The sequence below is a fragment of the Ornithodoros turicata genome, chromosome 4, assembly GCF_037126465.1.
Source record: "Ornithodoros turicata isolate Travis chromosome 4, ASM3712646v1, whole genome shotgun sequence".
NCBI lineage: Eukaryota > Metazoa > Arthropoda > Arachnida > Ixodida > Argasidae > Ornithodoros > Ornithodoros turicata.
In genome coordinates this window covers 36,797,051-36,816,565 of record NC_088204.1, presented here as the reverse complement: position 1 = coordinate 36,816,565, position 19,515 = coordinate 36,797,051, and the positions used below count along the sequence as shown (strand labels likewise).

General features: G+C 42.7%; 1 protein-coding gene and 2 long non-coding RNA genes across 3 annotated transcripts in view; all 3 read left to right on the top strand.

Annotated features, from left to right (window-relative positions):
• Positions 1-19,515, top strand: part of LOC135393004 (uncharacterized) — a 204,616-nt gene that overhangs the window by 159,113 nt on the left and 25,988 nt on the right. The gene's annotated exons all lie outside the window — the stretch shown is intronic.
• Positions 5,858-6,461, top strand: LOC135393003 (uncharacterized). The gene is made up of 3 exons (XR_010422370.1): positions 5,858-6,113; positions 6,193-6,254; positions 6,335-6,461. It is a non-coding gene; the product is annotated as an uncharacterized LOC135393003 (long non-coding RNA).
• On the top strand, positions 7,684-8,004 carry LOC135393002 (uncharacterized). Its single transcript, XR_010422369.1, has 2 exons — positions 7,684-7,765; positions 7,874-8,004. It is a non-coding gene; the product is annotated as an uncharacterized LOC135393002 (long non-coding RNA).

Below are 19,515 nucleotides of genomic sequence, written 5' to 3'. Positions count from 1 at the left end.
CTTTATATTTTCAGTCATGACATATTCAGCTCGTGTAACTGTCAACCTGGGCTATTCCAGCCAAAACCAGCCAGAGATGTAGCTTGATTCTCTTAAATATCACCGAAAAAAATTGTGCGCATTTTTTAGACGATGCATATATCGCATGTAAATCATCATTTTGTTTTCTTGAACAATGGGGGCACATTAAACTGTGCCAAAATATGAAGTTCTCCCTTACGAGCTTCCTTCTGACATCTACATATACATCATTTGTGCGCTTTCCTTGCCTGGTGTTAGAGGGGAAGCACGAGTCTGCCATCCCAAAGGGTATGTAGAACGAGAATAAATCTGGTGACGTGGTGAGAACTCAAGAACGGATCACATTTGGGGTCAAGTTCACAATAAATCTCTGACAAATTAGCATTCTTGAAGGAGCCCCAGATTATTTATGATTGCTTGTGATTAGCTTCACATAAAAATATCAAGCTGATCTATATTCATTGTTTAACCAAGTGTTTGAGAATATCAAGCACTTCCAAAAAATTACTTTTTTTTCACATAGTATATTCACATATAGGTCGTCTAAAAGAAATCTTACCTTATTTGTATAACTAGTCCTCTCCTACAACATATTGAAAATCTACAGGTTTATTTTTCTTTAAAAAATTAAAAAGTGTCACCATAATGCGCTGCAGCTTGTTCGTCAGTTGAGGCCATCTAGGAAGCAAAATAAAATATGCCTTTGTGGCTCTCTCCTGCTAAAATCGGCACTCTGCTTTTCCATTTTGAGAACCTACAGGTGTATTTGTTCTTACACAAGAAAATGTTTCGTCAGCTCATTCATATCCCACCTGAATGACGCTATAGCACACTTTGAACAAATTTTGCATTCAACTGTTCTGCCCAGTTCTACAGATTAGTTGCAGTCGCTGCTTCTTAACAGCTTTGTCAACATATATAATTGTTTTCACATACCTGAAGTCATCTGGAAAGTGAACAAATCTCATCATTTCATACCCTCTCCTATAGCATGTTCAGAATCTGCTGGCATGTGTTTTTTGTAGGTCTTATAGCATCAGCTGACCATATTGGCTCAGATCATGTTAGAATGCGACGTAACAGCTTTTGGAAACACTTTATTATGATCTCGTGTGCCCTTCAACCACAACAGAAAAAAAAGCCCACAATCTTTCTTTCAGTGGAAATAGATGTTTTTGCTGCACTAACAGAAGGTGGCTCAAATTAATTGTACCTCATTGTGGCCTGGGTGGAGCATGCCTCATTGTGCTTTATGTCCAGTAATTTCTTCTCCAACCGTATCTCTTTGGCAGTGAGCCACAACGTATGCAGTCTTCAAGCTTTCTTGCGCCCGGAAGAACAGCTTGCAGCTCTGCAGGCATCAGAATATCTGCACACAATAGGGGGCTGCAATCTAGCCCTATAGGTGCCAACGTCTTAAATGGTACTGCGAACACTGTACGTACGCCTTTATCACGGCACAAAGCAATTATGTCAAAGTCATGCTTGTGGAGGCAAAGTCATGCTGTTTTTAGCTGGAACAAACCAATAAAAAAATCTGAGGAAAGAAATATGCCACCTTCAGTTGCAATCGACCAAGCAAACTCAGTCAATAATGGTGGTTGTTATTCACTCTGCTATGTGATTGTGTTCATGTTAATTCGCATGTTTGGTACTGTGGTACCAGCTAGCTTCCTTGTAGTGTAACATATATGTGACCGCATGGAGGACAAAGAGGAGGAATTAGCTAGTCTAGCGTAGGAGCTCTCACACTGGCATAGCTGGTCAAAAAGAAAATGTGGGCCATACATCACATAAAACACAAATACCAGTATATTTTCAGCAAGCAGTGGTTAATTTCTTGTAGGTGCGGTGCATATAGCGTGTCCATGGACTGATTTTTTTATTCTTGGAGAAATCATATTTTTGGAGTTATAAGGGATGACAACGTGTTCTACATCCGAAGTGGATGTACTAATTAGGTCTCGTTTAATTATTGGAAATAGAAGGTCGGTGCAAATAGAACGTCGGTTTCCCTATGTGCCGCTATAGTTTTTAAAAGTATGCTCGTGATCATTTAGTGCGAGGACATGGCCCCAAAATAATGGTTGTGTGAGAGTAAGTCTCGGAGCGTTCTTTTTGCCTTTTCACTTGAACGTGAGGAAGAAACAATGCTGCAGAATTGCTAGCAGCACATTTAATGTAACGTCGTGCAGGATGCAAGTTTTACAGCAGTTTCATATTTCAGCACAATATCTGTAAACTGTAAAAATAGGTGCAAGGGTACCATAAAATGAAGTAGCTGGTACCGTAAATTTTAGACCTCTTCTTGGCGTGGGTGCTTGGCCTAAAGAGTGACCTGCTAATAAATGTACTTCGGGATTTCTGAATGTGAAGATCAAAGGAGAGAAAGGAAGGCAAACAAATACAACAGATGGTGCCACTCATTTCTCGCACTTCTGATTTCAATTACTTATTGCGCTTGGTTTTCTTCAGTTCCGACATTTGATAACCAGAATTTGCACTGTATATCCACATGAATAAAAAGATGAAAAAATTTCTGTGAGAAAATTTCATGGTATTTCAGAAAATGGCATTCTTAGGTTCCAGGGTATTCAAAGACCAGTGAAAACCAAGTGCTTGAAGTATTATGTCTAGATACATCTTTTGCAGCTTTTGCATGGCAAATCGTTGTCTAGGAAGGTGCGCGAATCAATGTGGATGTTCCTGAAATTAGAACCTTATTTCTTTACATTTTGAGATTACCGTATGCTGGTTAAAAAAAATTAGGGCACCTCTGCTGACTCAAGTTATTCATCCGAGAGAAAGTAGTTTTTTTTTTGCGAACAAACAAACAATTTCTTCACATTCATATGCAGCTTATTTGCAGATATGCATTTCGAGAGTCTGTCCAGTACCTGTTCCCTGCGTTTATCAGAACGTAGGCTCTTAAAGGTCAGCTATGCCGATATCCCAAATAGTCGAAACGGCTGTGATATTCTGAAAGCCCACATCTAGCTCTCCCCAAAATGCACCTTCATTGTCTCAGTTCGGTACAGTACCATGTCAAAAAAAATAGATAATTCATTCCGACACACACATGGGCGCAGCCATTTTAATGACGTAGATGCACCCGAACGGGCATTGTGACGTGTACGCGCCTTCGTACTCGTCAGTGGATTTCAGCTACGGCTTCTCGCGGCTTCACGTATCTGTGCTTGAAGATGGCGGACAGCCGGGGTCCGCCGTTCCGCGATAAGTAAACAGTGCAGCAGCTGGGAACTCATTCGCGAACCAACCTCTGTGCGATGTTATGACTGGAATTTGTCGTTTGTGTTTTGTGAGCACGTACAATTTGTATCAAGTCGCGTCTGCGTTAGCCCCTTTACAGCACTTGCCCATTGTAGAGACTGACATTTCGACAGCCGTGTTAGCAAGAAAATGCCGACAGCGTTTTATTCCTGCAGGAAAAAATTGTGCTATGTATTTGAGAAACCGCATACTCCTATGGGACAAGTTTTACGTACGATTTATCAATGTGCAACAGCGTCGACGGTGGTATGTAACGTCGAGAGACGTAAAACGAAATACAAATCACATTTTAAACTTTTTGTCGAATTCTGTGCACTTTCCAGAAGCTTTCTTTGAATCGCACACTCCCATGTCACGCTGCGTTGTGTGGCACGCTACAAACTACTGCATTTTATGTCTAACATCTGGATATTGTTTGTAATGAGCACTGTCGCACAAAAACATGCACACGAAAGCTCCAGTAGCCATGTGGTTGCAGACTATGCAGACGCAAAAGAAGTACCAGAGCCTGGGGCGGATCCAGGGGGGGGGGGGCAGGACCCCCCCCCCCCCAAAGGGCACTCTTACCGGGGCTGTATAACTTGAATTTTTAATTTATAAAATTTATAAAAATATAAGTATACAATATGTAATATGAAATTTATATAAAATAAAAAATAACATTTATAAAAAGAATTTATAAAAAAATAAATAAAAAGGCTTCATGGAAGCAATCCGTTAGCATACCCATTGCACATGAAGCACAATTATATATGCTTGGACATCATCTAATTAATCTTCTGAACCATATGTGTGGCTGCATATGAAATTTTATATGCGCATGCTCTACCTTCCTATTCCTACATGTGCACACGAATAACAGTGAATATATGTGAAGTGGCAAAAAGCAACGCTACCCAAGCAGCACAAAGGACTGGGATTCGGCTGGGAACGTAACGGGGATGATGGGTTCGAGGTGGCCGATATCGCCGTCACGAGCCCGACTGCTTCCCGACTATGTGAGGGGGAAGAATTGAGGGAGAGGGAAACTACATAAAATTATTTCCCGATAGATCCCCGTTCGTGTCCCGGTCAGAATTCTTTCCCGATAGATTCCCGTTTGCGTCCCGGCCAGGATTCTTTCCCGATGGATCCCCGTTAACGTCCCGATGTGCTGTGGTGTACTGGCTAAGTATTTCTTCCCGCTCGTCTCCCGATGTTTATGCAGATTCGGTAACACGTGATCGGATGGTACAGCTTGAGACAAAGTTTCTGAAACACGGGTATTCTGTATTGGACTTTTCCTAGCCACCTTTGGGGAATGCTTGTTGAACAGAATCCTTGGGGATTCTGTTCAACAAGTGTTCCCCTTAGGCCGCAGGGGAGGCGTGGAGAAGTGAAATACAAAACACCCGTGTTTCAGAAACTTTTGTCCCAAGCTGTACGAGACAGTGAAGCATCCCTTCAGGAAGGAATTTGGCTGTCTGGTATGAGGTAACTCTTTCAAACATTGGGCTGCAGTTCACTTCGTGTGTTGTGTTGTATGACAGAAAACATGCACACGCAGCACCCTGAACAGAAGTATTAATGGAGCCTCACTGCAAAGCACGCAAGTACAAGATACTCGGGAAGAGTCGGCCACGCCCGAACGAAACGACCGAATCCCCCGAAACGAAAAACTCACGTGAAACGAAACGAAGAGAGCTTTAGCAAGTCGAACTGATCGGACGAAAACCGCTGCACCGAAACCCGCAAAGACTACGCTGGAGCTCCCTGCATTTGGGCTACCGCGACTGCCGTCGCCATCATCTTTGTTTTGGTTGTCATTGCTGGGTGCAAATGGCCGGCGTGTGTGTTGTTAATGTTTCTGTGCTACAAGTTTTGCAAAGTTTGGTTCGGAGGGAGTATGGAACGCCGTTTTGTGGTCAACGTGGCCAGAGTGCCTCAAAAGTACTCCTGCCGCATTCTGGTCACTGTTGTAAGTGTGAATCCCTGCCACCATCAGCAGCTTTTAAGTAGATTCATGGCACATGAGGAACCTGTGATGTACACCATCGCACACAGTCAAGAAAAATGTAGCATTTAACCTTGCTTTCCTTCATTATAACAAACAAACAAAAAAAGAAAGAAAGAAAGAACACTAGAGAAAGGGTCGGCAAAACAGTGAGTGTTTTGTTGTTGTTTTTGATTCTATCGATCTCTCACTGTCAGGTTGCACTGCCGATCTGTTCACAATCATAACTAATACCTTAGCTTTGGCCAATCTCATGTTGCAATTTTGCTTCAAACACAACATTCAATGATTCTTATGAAAACAGCAGCATTTCTCGAAAGATCCTGGAACGGCCACAATCTCAAGAGGTAGTACGATTCTACCCGTCGTCATATTTCGTCCGCCAAGCCTTTGCGCGGAGATGTTGGCTCCATGCCCATTTCAACACAGGCTCACCCGCACTCGCTCGCGCGTCGTCGCTTGTCTTCCATGCCACCAGCCAGCGCTGCCTGTCGCGCATGCGCTGTTCTTGTTGTGTTCGCTTTGGCTGCTGTAACCGCTGTAACGGTCGTTTCTCGTCGCCGCGTGTAGTTCGCGTAATTGCGAGCGTTCCAGCAAGTCTAAAGCGTTTTAGAGGCTTTGTATTGTTGTTCTCACCTGGTGCTGTCGTTCTTGCAACCCGTCTGATATTGCAACTGTCTGTAAGTGGAAGCGTTTCTTCTAACCGCGAGCAGACCAGTCGGTCTCGTTTGACATGTCAAAGAGTGAAGACGCTGCCTTGCATGTGAAGCCAAATCGTTCTTCGCCTTCAGGATTCTTGCCGTTTCAGGTGTGTAATTAATATAACTGTGAATTAATATGTTCGACTGCACCATGCATTCTCATTGTTCGTTTTACTCTATTTGCAGGGATCTGCACAACGACAGGGAGATAGAACGCCAAGTGAAGTCGACTGTACTTTGTGCAGACGGTATGTCATATGTCTCTACACTGCTCTACATATAGGTGTCTGTCCTGAAATCGTGTTTTCTGGAACGATATTTCTTGCAGGTTCAGCGTGTATGACGCAGCGGCCTCCAGCAAGAGAAACTCAAGCACCGTGTTCAAATGCGGTGGGGACTCTTGCTCGCCATGACAACGCTTAGAAGTGCTTTTTCGGAAGGACAAGTTGGACCGGAAATGAGGACCTAGGTGTGCTCTTTGGCGCTGTTGTTCACCGTTCGATCATTACCAGTTTTTGTGCCCCCGTGAGTTCAACGCTCAGGTATGTTGATGATAAATGGATATGCGTTAAAAGGTACGTACTCCGGAGTGGTGAATTGTTCAGGTGAAGTGATTTGTTGCTGCTATCTCCTGTTTCGTGAGGGTTCTTGTCGGTACTCATATACCGCAGGCATGAGGGGCTTTCTTTGCAGAACATTTCAGTAAACCAAGACTGCAGCATTTTCAAGATTGCCATAACCAGCATCAATGCAGCTCTCATGTCAACATCAGCATCAAGGCAGCTCTGATGTTAACATCATCATCAGAGCAGCTGTGATGTTAACATCAGATCTGATGTGATTTGGGACACTGTCTTGATGCTAACATCAGCTGGTGTTAACATTAGCATCAGAGCAGCTCTGATGTTAGCATCAAGACAGTAGGGACAATAGGGATGCTTCTCCTTGACCATGTTTTTTTTTTTTTTTTTGCTTAGTGACGTTTTTGTGAAGGAACGCTGAATATGCGCACACCATTGACTGTCAGCTCTAGTCCCGGTCAGCTGTCATTTTTTACAGTTTTCGTTGTAGTAATTGCTAGTCATTTGCACCAAAGGCGCTGGATGTGAACTATTTTCTCTTTCCTGGACTTGCATTTCTCCCAGTCGTTGGCTTTGTCATTTTTTCATAATTTAAATTTTCTCTTGGTAACTCTTGAGTTTCGTAATCCCTACGCTGTGCATTTTACCATTTTTGATAAAGCTCATTCCACATACCGTGCACAGACTATTTTGTGCTGACGTGCAGCAATTGTTCCGTTACGTCTAACGTTACATGCCATTCATTTTTGTGTCTGGGCAGTACTGAAGCGTGAGCAGATAGGCAGACTGCCTATTACTGCATAACTTCGTTTTCTTTCAGACACCACCACTTGTGCTTGCAGACCGCCTCTTGCTGTATACTTTTTCTTTCTTTTAGACAGCGTTTTCTTAGAAACCGTTGACGTGCGAGTGGTTACGCAGGCAGGCTGCATATTACTGTATACCATTTCCCCCCATGCAGCAATTTTACCGTTACGTCTAATATTAATGCTACAAGCCGTTCATTTCTTCCAGGGCCATTACCGAAGTGCAAGTGGTTAGGCAGACTGCCTACTACTGGATACCTTTTTTTGTTTCCTTTCAGAGACCACCTCTTACTGTGTACGTCCCCCCCCCCCCCCCCCCCTTTGAGACACCATTGAAGGGCCAGTGGTTACGCAGGCAGGCTGGATATTACGGTAGACCATTTCCACCCTTTTCTTTTCAGGCTACATTGCCAATGACAGTAGTTATCCGGACATGCTGCATATTTCTGTATACCCCTCTTTCTTTGTTTTTCATTTCAGACACAATTGGCATGCATTGGGTGATGCAGGCAGACTGCTTAGTGTGCACCACTCGTCGTTTAGTCTATTGAGGTGCTACAAGTGTTGTGTCAGTCTATTTCCTCTCCGAAAATAAAATGTTGGGCTCTACACACACTGTTTACACTCGAAATTATTGTAATTATTCAAAATAAGCATATTAATGCTAAAATATGCATGGGGGGAGCCTCTGGCAGCATTATCGGGGATCCGTCGGGGACCTGCTGGGACCGAATACTTGCTGCCGATGTCGGTCCTTAATCATCCCGGTGTTGCAAACTGGAGGAAGGACCGGTATCGGCTGGTGGCATGCCCCCGACTTTGTAGGATTCTTTCCCGATGCTGGACCGGCTTCGCCCCGGTCCTTTGTGCTGCTTGGGTAGACTCTATCATCATTGTGCCCCTTTAACTTTTCCACATTTATGTCTGGTGAACAGGGAATATCTCACTAGAAAAGAAGACATTTGTGCATTGTTTGGCAAGCAAATAAATATATTTATTTACATTTTCCATCAATCAACAATGTTGTGACCTGGTGCAAATATTAATGTCAACATGGAAAGTACTTACAAATTATTCCTATGTGCTCAAATGCAGATATGACAATTCTCTTTTTGTACCTCAGCACAGTACAGTTTCGAAATTAACAAACTGCACAGCATCAGCAATCTTAAAGTATCTGAAGAGGGGAATCACATAAAGCTCCAATAATAGACTGTGCAAACAAAGCTAAAAAAAAAACAAAGTACTTCAAGAAAAATCTGAATAATCGGTTGCCGTTGTGATATGTACTACTATGCACAGTTCATTAATGGAACATGTTACCTCATTGCATTGCCTCCATGTCAGCTCTAGAACAGTCAGCTTTTTAGGTCGCTCTTTTCGCGTTTTTCTATTGTCTTTTTTTCTTTTCTGTTTTTGCATTAGCAAGCATGGCCATAGTGAATCACAAGCAACCAAGGGCAGGATGAGACATCTACAATGCGACTGCTAGCTCTAAACTGATATATTTATTAGCAGACTCTGGAATATACACATATGCTGCTAAGAAAATGACAATTTAACCAATAGAATAACAGACAAGAAAAAGGGTTATATATCTTCCCCTTTCCTCATTCTATTTCACACGCAGCCCTAGTATCATTCTGAGTGTGTCCGTGCGTTCCCTTTGAGATAACGTATCTCTGACAGAAGCAAATCCAACAGCGGACTGCTTACGGATGCAACTATCTTGGATTTCTCTAACCACTTGTTATTTAACCGCTGCCTTGAGCTGTGTGTTCTGGAAATTTAGGCAGTATCCAGAGCCCCTGCTGTGTTGCCATGTTTCTTGAGGGCCTGTGTTTCACTATGGCTCTCAGATACAAACTACCCCATTTCAACACAGTAGAAAACACAGATTTGTAAATAGCATCTGTTGATTGCACTGTACATACCCCCCACATAAAGGATCATAGTGGATACTACATCTTGTTCGATAATGTCAGGAACACAAAAAATATAATTTTAAACCACTCTTACGTCGTAGTAGTAGTATTTGTGTGAAGCTGCGCAATTCCTGTCCTGCAAATAATTTCAACCATATGTTTCATCTGCCAGCGTGATGATCCCCTGAAAAGCAATTCACACTTGGCGGGAACTACCGGTTCTGAAACCTATCCCTGACATGTGTAGCCATCAGGGAGGAAACCCAAGGGCTGCGGTGGAAAAGACAAACACACACGGGCTATGTTCTCTCTGTGTATCAGCTGCTCTGGCTAGGTTTCTATTCACGCTTAATGGCCGTAGCAGTATTGCATGAAGACCACTGCTAAGTTGTGTTGAGAAACACCACTTTATGTTTGCCATGTCTAAATGAAACGTACCTGACCTGATCCAAATTAACCGTTCTGAGTCTGGAACACACAAAGAGAAAAACGCAACACACGCCACAACATTAACAGATAGCAAATGAGCTGTAGCGAGCTCCACCTTGGGACAAAGTCAACAATTCACCAAAAGTCAATGAGCGCCTGAAATGTAACATCTCCAGTGGCGTAGCCCGACCTCAAAGGTAGGGGGGGGGGGGGGGGCTCGATACGAAAACTCCCCCCCCCCCCGCTGATCCTGTGTCGACAACACACACATACTTGTGCACACTTCAAACTGAGGATTAAAAAAGGGAACGAAATAGTTGATTTAGACGTTCACAGTACGATTACATGTATAGGCTGTCATGACCAATGAAGTGGTGTCACGAGATTGGAAGTATTTTGAAAAGCTCATACTTTGAAAACCATTCAAGAATTCTTCTTAGGTAGACGCCATGAACTGCAAGAACTTTCGCGATAGTGACACTGGTCCCCCCCCCCCATATATTATGTTCTCAGATTTGCACGATTTGTGTGGGTCGATCCGTGGCAGGAAGGGGGGGCTCGAGCCCCCCCTAGCCCCGCCGTGGCTACACCACTGAACATCTCTGACTGGTAGCAGGATGCCCACGTTCAATTCCTGGTGCTAGCACTGACTGGCTTTTTCATGAATTATTTGTTTGAAGTTTCGATGTGCTTGAGAACCATTCGTCAACCATTGTATCCTCATGAGGTTGATGAGGGTTTGTCATCCCAAAGAGACTCCCTTTCTGGCATGTCTCCTTATGGATGATCATCACTGCAGAAAAAAAGAAAGAAAGAAAGGGAAAGCATTTAATGACAAGAAATGGATAGTCGCATTTACTGCATAATGATTGTGCACAACAGAAAGAATACTTTTGCACAGAAGGCTGCACTTCTTGATGTCTAACATCAAGTTACAAAATTCCAGAATATATGACATGTTGTAATGTAGAGAATAAGTAGGGTTATTGAGTTGTCGAGTTGAGTTGAGGGGGCAGTTGTACCCCCTTTTTATTTTATTATATATGATTATATAATTATCTTTATGTCTGTACCACCCCTCGCTCTCTACATTACAACATCTTTTATATATTCTGGGATTTTGTAACTTCATGTTAGACATTAACAAGAGCAGCCTCGTGCACGAAAGTCTTGTCTCATTAAAATTTAGATGCTCTCAACAGTCTTCTTTCTGTTGTGAATCTCTATCGCAGCATACCTGCACATTGCTCTTCTACGTACTGTGACTTTGCAGTAAGAGTATGGACTTTGGGTAAAAAGACTACACAGCACTGCTCAGGTATTTTTGCCTATCGAACAGTATGTATGTATGCAGTATGCACACAGTATTTGTGCACCGGACCCATTAAAAACGTAGTGAATGTGGCATTGCCCACGATAATGCACCAAGTTGAACACAATTATTGTAGAATCCAGGTATTTTAGCTTACATGTCAAGCCAGTACCACACCAGTATCCAGTGTGAAGTTGTGACAAATAAATAGTTTCCATTTTTCTTAGCTCTCAGAAAACAGACAGTGAATTAATAAGAGTAGACAATGTTAACATGAATTCTGGGCTATTCTTCAGATGAAGATTCACAGATAGTAAAGGCATCTTCCTCAATGGACGTTGATGACACTGAAAATTCTAAAATGTTATCAGAGGCGACATCAGCTTCGGTGTGTCAAAGGATTGTATGTCCAACAGTAATCCAGCTAACAGTAACAAATATGTGCAAAAGACAAATTAACTGAACTAATGTAACGTACCTTCTATATCAGACAGTAAAGCTTGTAACACCCCATCCACAGGAACCAGTGTCCAGACACAAAAGTGCTTGAACTGGGAGATAGCAGCTAATCGGAATGGCGATCTTTGTTTTCCACCCTCGAAGCACAGGTTGTAACTTTGAGGGCATATTTAAAAGTGGTGTCAAAATGTCTGCATGCGAATGCACATGAAAAGTTGAACATAGATGAATACTCAAATTATAACATCATATTGTCATACCTGTTGGTGGAGGTGGACTGCAACTAACGTGTCAGCAATTTCTTCATGACCAGATGCAAGCCAGATCATGCTTCATTTCCGCCTTCAGCGTGCACCTGTGATAATTCAGAAGTTAGATTATCAATAGTACAATTGTGTTGTTAATCGTGGTTATATCAGAGTAAGCGCAGTAGGACAGCTGCACAATCGATTCATTAAGCTTGCTATTTTTTATATCTGAACCTCGACTTACCATTTTTTGCTCTCGTTTTTTGCCTTGATCCTCCGTGGCACGTTCAAAATGTTATGCGTCGGGCACCTCGGATTTTCATCAGACGATTTCGTGCCGAGATTCCAAATTGCCTGTGGAGTCGCGCGTAACGTATGATAACATTCGTGGACGAAATCCTTGCAGTGGAAATTAGCAGGCACCACTGTCAGCCAAGAGCTTCGCACTGCTTGGTCTTTTGGCAGCTTATAATAGGTAACACTTGAATGCACCGATGAATTGTTCTAACAGCGTAGCACTCTCGCATCTTCGACAACTTCGCCGTGGCATATTTACGAATCATATCGCTCCAGCCCATAAAAGGCAAGGTCAGAACAAGGAAGTGCACTTTCCAAACGACGCTGTGCCAAAAAAAAACAAAAAACATTCACATGCTTTGTTTCCGGCTTAGCAACAACATAACAGCTGTTCGCTTATGTACGATGCACAGAGGAGGCAGAGGAGGAAACGAAAGAAGCCAAGCAGCCAAGCCAAGAGTCCATGCCAAGCCAAAGACAGATAAACCGAGAGCAGTGACGTCGGTGCGCCCGTGCGCAGGGTTTGCCGACGGTCTGACGGCCGGGCGTGGGAACTAAAAAAACTGTTTTCTAAAAAACTACTAACAGTTGGAGCAAGATATTTCGCACACATATTCAGTGTCCGGTAATGAACACACAGCGCGAGTATCGCTCAGTTCTGCGGCACTTCAAAATCGGCATATCTGACCTTTAAGCTTTGTATTTTTTATATCTGAACCTCGACTTACCTTTTTCGCTCTCGTTTTTTGCCTTGATCCTCCGTGGCACGTTCAAAATGTTGTGCGTCGGGCACCTCAGATTTTCATCCGACGATTTCGTGCCGAGATTCAAAATTGCCTCTGGAGTCGCGCGTAACCTATGATAACAGTCGTGGACGAAATCCTTGCAGTGTAAATTAGCAGGCACCACTGTTAGCCAAGAGCTTCGCACTGCTTGGTCTTTTGGAAGCTTATAATAGGTAACACTTGAATGCTGCGATGAATTGTTCTAACAGCGTAGCACCGTCGCATCTTCGACAACTTCGCCATGGCATATCACGTATCATATAGCTCCAGCCCATAAAAGGCAAGGTCAGAACAAGCAAGTGCACTTTCCAAACGCCGCCGTTCCAAAAAAAAAAAAAAAAAATATTCACATGCTTTGTTTCCGGCTTACCAACAACAATATAACAGCTGTTCGCTTATGTACGATGCACAGAGGACCACTGATCTCGATTGTAAAAGGCTGGATCGCGGATTGGGAGCGCGAGCGTGAAGAAACCGGCCGCCATCTTACTGTACCCACAACAGTCGCCGCAGCGATCATGGCAACTTCTTGCGATTACGGTCGTACCAACCGTACTGGCAAGGATACAAGGCCTAAATTTATACAGGTGAGTCACTCTTCATCAAGGAATAAATAGGCGTCCATTGTGTATGTTTAGTTGACCATTATGAAGTGTTTTTTTGCCCAAAACGAGCACTGGATGCAGGTTGCTTGATCGCTCTTCCGACGTTCAATCGAGCACACTTGCATTTTACCCGGCGGCAAATACAGTTTGAGTGCATAATATGCTTGGGAGAACACGTTACACTACACGGGTAGTGTTGTCATCAATATATGTGCAAGCACTCGAGCGCTCTTTTGCATGCATTGCTAGCATGATACACGGTGTTCTCTGCGGAAGCAAGTGCCACATTCATTTCTTTGAATTACCTTCGCGCACAAGTTCGGTATTACGTCATAATGAGACCACGATTGTCACCTTTTTTCATGTATTGGTATTGTTTTGTGCCTTGGTTTGATTTGTGACAAAGAATCCTACGTAACGGTGGTGTGGCGCGACTTGAATAACGCCTTATGTCTGAGCTGTATCGTCAGCTTGTTACGATAGCAATAATTTGCAGCGTGTCGTGCTATTTGTAGCAGTTTTTAAGGCAAAAGTGGTCTCTCAATACAGGTTTCGTCATGAGGGCTACCCAGTGAATAATCTGTGCAGTGTGATACGGCTGGGTGTACAGGTAAGTATCACGTTCCTCATCCACTGGTTTCTACTTTACAGGAAGGAACAACCTCAGTGCACGCACTGTGGTTAGCCTCTCTCACTTTTGCATGTTTTCTTACATGTTCACATCAGAAACACACCTCAGACTTTAGTCTCCTTCACCCAGCGATATAGTAATTAGATATTATAATTCTTTTTAGAAGAGTTTGTAATCTTTTTAATTTTTAGAAGATACAGGGATTGTAAACTATGTTTCAAACTGATGTTTTAACATTTGTCCAATGCATTTATTAAACAACATATTCATTTTTAACTCGTTGCACCCAAACCAATCTTCTGATGTATTATTTCCTTTGTTGTCGATGCACCATAAAAATTGGAATAATACTCATCAATGCAGGTTACTTCACAGCTGCCTCGACATACTCAAGAAATGGGTGCAGAACCTGCGTAATGCCCACAAACCTTGACTGCCACAGCACCTCCAGAAAGTAAAGGCATATGTGTCACATGGGATTTTTAAAGGCATTCACAGTATATAATACCTTGTATGAACTGTTGTAGATCTAAGCAGCCTCTACAGTACACTCTCAGAATTTTTTTTTTATTAAACTGACAACATCGTAATATACATGGTAAGGCACTATATATCAGTCGGATCATAGCTACAAGCTAGTGCGATTCGATAATAGTTTACAACGTTTAGTTATTCAAACGCGGCAGTTACATTAAGAAAGAGATTGGCTGAGGAAACACACATTTATGCAAGCGCTAAGATTACACAATAACAAAAATATAAATATATATCATCAATCCTTCTTACTGACATCACTATACCGATATTCAACAAGACTCGAACAGAAACCTCCGGACGGCTAATTTGAAGTGTTTGGCTACAACGACATCAAGGGGCAAGGAGTTCCACTTTATGACCCCTTGGTGTTGGAGAAGGCGCTTACCATATATGTTTGAGAAACACTGTACAATAAAGTGATGTTCCAATACAGTACGGCTTGTGCGATTAACTGAAACTAACTTGATACCATCAATTATTCCCTTATTTAGTATGCAAAAATTAACCATTAACACAGTTTCCTCAAAGCGTAGTAAATTGAAAGGTAAAATGTGTAACGTCTTATATATGCATGAATAAGATTGTCTGTTATATGTATTGGATATAATGCGAACTGCTCTATTCTGCAAGACCTCAACCGGTTTAAGATAAGATTGATGCGTGTGCCCCCATGATTCTACGCAGTACAGCAAATGACATTGGATGAGCACAAAATACAGACTTTTCAGGACAGCAGTTGGGAACAGTCGACGTGCTCTGAACAGTGCTCCATTTGCTCTTGATAATTTAGTGCAAACATTTTCTATATGTAGCTTCCAGTGCAAGTGGGAGTCCAAAATTACCCCAAGGTATTTAATGGTGTCGACACATTCAACTGTTGTTCCGGCAATAACTATATTAAAATCGGTTAATGAAACAGTCTTACGATATGGCCTAAATACCATATATTTTGTTTTCAAAAGATTTAGTGACAGAGAATTCACTTTAAGCCATTCCAAGAGCTGGGGAATTAGACTAGCAATCTTATCATGAATGACACCAATTGTAGGGCCAGTAAAAAGTAACACGGTGTCGTCAGCGTACATGATACTATTAGAGTGGATGGCCTCACTAAAATCATTTACATAAAGAAGAAAAAATATTGGGCCCAGAGCGGAACCCTGTGGGACTCCCATATGCACGGGAAGAGGAGGCGAGCAGCACTCGTGGACAGATACAATTTGGGTTCTGTTACTGAGGTAGCTAGTAAAAAGTTCAAGTGAGTGGCCTCTAATTCCATACTTGGACATCTTACCTAACAAGACATCATGACGTACTGTGTCAAATGCCTTTTTTATATCTAGGAAGATGGCTACACAAATGTCTCCCTTGTTAAGGCAGTTGTTTATAGCTTCCGTAATAGACAGAACAGCGGTTGCAGTCGAGCGTGATCTACGAAAACCATGCTGGGTGGGACTAATTACTTTATTTTTTTCAAGAAAGCTAGAGAGCCTGGAGGATAATATTTTTTCTAGTATTATATTTAAAGCATTAAGTACTGAGATGGGGCGATAATTAGAGTATTTTTACAGCCACCTTTAAAATTAAAACTTGTCAGGGAACTGTGATAATTGTTTCAGTTAATAGGCATGCACATATACGCTATAAGAAAATTATTTATTGAGAATGCACTTCTCTGGCTACTCATGTTTACATCTACTGTTGATCACATTCATTTATCACATATTATATTCTTATATATTATTATTATATTATTACATATTCAATCACATTAAATTTAAAATTTAGCATATATGAGAAAATATCGGGAGGGAAGTTGCTATTCATTGCTCATTCCAACCTAAAATTGAGAGAGCGTACCCGACCACTGTCATTCCTAAAATATATATTGCCATTGTAGCAAGGTCACAAAACAATAAATGTAGTCTTTTAAGACCTCCCTGCACGTTCATTGTATCCTGAAACGCATAAGTGCAAGAAATAAATCTTGAACTTGAATAAACTTGACATAAAATGTTGAATAATATAACGAATGATATAAAATATTGAATAAACTTGAACTCGTATATTCTCTTTACTCATCATCAGTGATCTTCATTACAAAAGCATATCGTGTTAGACTTTTTTTGTTTGCGTTTCACAGACTGGGTACACGAGGGCCAAAATGACAAAATCACAACTGTTTCAAGCTCCAAATAGTCCTGTTGCAGTTTGAAGACCATATGTGGAGCTGCATTTTTTGGAACATGCTCCACATAACAAGCATGACAAAGTCAGCACTGGATAGCAGGACCCCGTCCCCAAGCAGCTTTTCTCACGCTGCAGTTGTATTCAACAAAAGCATGTGAGTGCTGGAGAAGGACATTCAGTTTGGCACAACCACGCCTGCAAATAATCAGAACAAATAAAGGAAGAAGCAAACAAACATAGAAGGGCTGTACTTCAAAAAGAGATAAGGCCTGTGTCTCAAGGAGGTGTTACCCCTTTCTAAGTAACTTAATTGATTAAGCTTACATCACTACCTGATTAACTGTCGTAACGAGTGTGATCTAATTGCGTGAAGTAATTATTTGGGCTGCTTCGGTGTGTCCATATTTGCAAGGCAGAGCACCGCTGTCGTTTACTAAAAGACTCTTTCCAAGGCGATGCTTGATATAAATCATACTAAACGCATACACGGCTAAAACAACGGCTGTGATTCTACAGAACGATCTCTTTCTGCCATGCGAGTATATCTTTTCCCGGACCGTTATGGAACAATTTTTGTCCAGAACGCAGTACGGGATATTATATACATGGTTGTTGTTAACTTCACATCGTTTCTTGTTGAAATATTGGATGGGAAACGTATACTGTAGTACAATACCCAGCGCTGCACTGCTGTGACGGTCTAGTTTCGGAATGCAGAACATAACGTAATTAAGAATCGAACGGCAGGACACCTGTGAAACACTGTTAGGATACATCAGTATACTGGCACCTTACAAAATTGTGTGATGACAAGCAACGATCAACGCCTGCAGCGCAATAAATACTCACAACCTCCGTTGCCTCCCATTGTTTTCTATGGGCGCACACTGCGCTTTAGGGCCTCCCAACATGGCGGCCCGAAGGCACGCCTCTCCCCCACGAGCCCCTCTCCCATGCGCGATCCAGCCTTTATACATAGAGATCAGTGCAGAGGACGAAACGAAAGAAGCCAAGCGGCCAAGCCAAGAGTCCATGCCAAGCCAAAGACAGATAAACCGAGAGCAGTGACGTCGGTGCGCCCGTGCGCAGGGTTTGCCGACGGTCTGACGGCCGGGCGTGGGAATTAAAAAAGCTGTTTTCTAAAAAACTACGAACAGTTGGAGCAAGATATTTCGCACACATATTCAGTGTTCGGTAATGAACACACAGCGCGAGTATCGCTCAGTTCAGCGGCACTTCAAAATCGGCATATCTGACCTTTAAGGAAAACCGCAGGCAGGTTACGATTTCACGATTCTACGGTTCTGAGGCTCGAACACACACAAACACATACAGACGGACAAACACAACACATCCACACAGTATCGGAATCAGGCTTTTTCATCGATTGTCACTTTTCAACTCTACGGCTTCACAACCAAGGCAGCTGCAGCAGAATGGCGATGTTCGCGACAATGTTCATAATATAGCAGGTGTCCACCATAGCTGGAACCAACAGCGGGAACTCATTTGGTGACACGACACGAATTCAGAGTTCGACATACTCAAATATGGCAGGCGAGCAGCAGAACAAATCATTAACTGCAGTGTCAACAGAATCCTGATAGCCGGCGGAGAATACAGTAAACGATTGGTCCAGACTCGGTACTTTCGTTCCCAGCCCACCGCAAAAAGCCTCACGCCTCACCCTGCGGGGAACTATTTTGAGACGCGGGAGCCAAAAGCCTTCGCTGCTCTGAGGCTGTCGTGCCTGTCGACCAATCAGAGACGATTTATTTTGAAAGTTTGAATCTGAAGCGTTTGTATCGCAAAAGTTGATTTTTACGCCTTTATCTTTACACCGTGGATTTTTTCGTGATTTATTTCGGGGAGTTTATTCTTGAAGTTTATTTTGCGAAGTGTAAGCCAGAGTGATCCCGAAAACAAAGTTGGGAATGTTTTGTGGACCACGAGAGTCAGACGTGTCTGCTTGATTGAACGAAGAACAGAACATTATCGCGACGACCGGAAAATTCTAGGACGACCATGGGAAAGTTCTACAAGCACCAGAGGACTTATCGTCAATATGAACTTCCGTGGACTACTACCTTTGGCGCCCTCTTTGCCATTTCCTGGTGTTCCGAGCACAGAACAAATGCGAACCAAAATAGCACCCGAAGAGGTACCGACATGGTGATATTCGTGTGGAAGTTAGGCAATTATGAGTGTCGGCGAACTCGCGCGGCAATGTGACGACAGTCGTTGTGGGCTGCAATGAACATCCCATCTCTGTTTGTGGGGGAAACCTGTTCCTCACAGTGGCTGTTCGGCTGCCCTTGCTGCCTCACATGGAGACACCTTGAAGACGGTATAGGAAAGATTGCCTCGAATCTATTTCTCTTTCTCATTTTGTTGTCGTTCACATTCATTTGCATTGCAGAAGGACGATTCTATATTTATACTGAGATATCAGTACAAACTTCGGGGGTGTTTGCATGGAAATGGAGCTCCCACTGAGGCTACGAGATGAATGGGCTGAAACGGCCATCGTTCCTCAGCAACTTGCCATTTTGGGACCCTTTGGGCCGCTATATACAGGGTGTCCCAGAAAACGTGTCATTGAATTATACTGATAAAAACTACGCCACATAGGCTGCTGCCACCTCATGATATGAATGTCATGTATCGTAAGTTTAATTATGTAAATATTTGCGAACTGAACTCG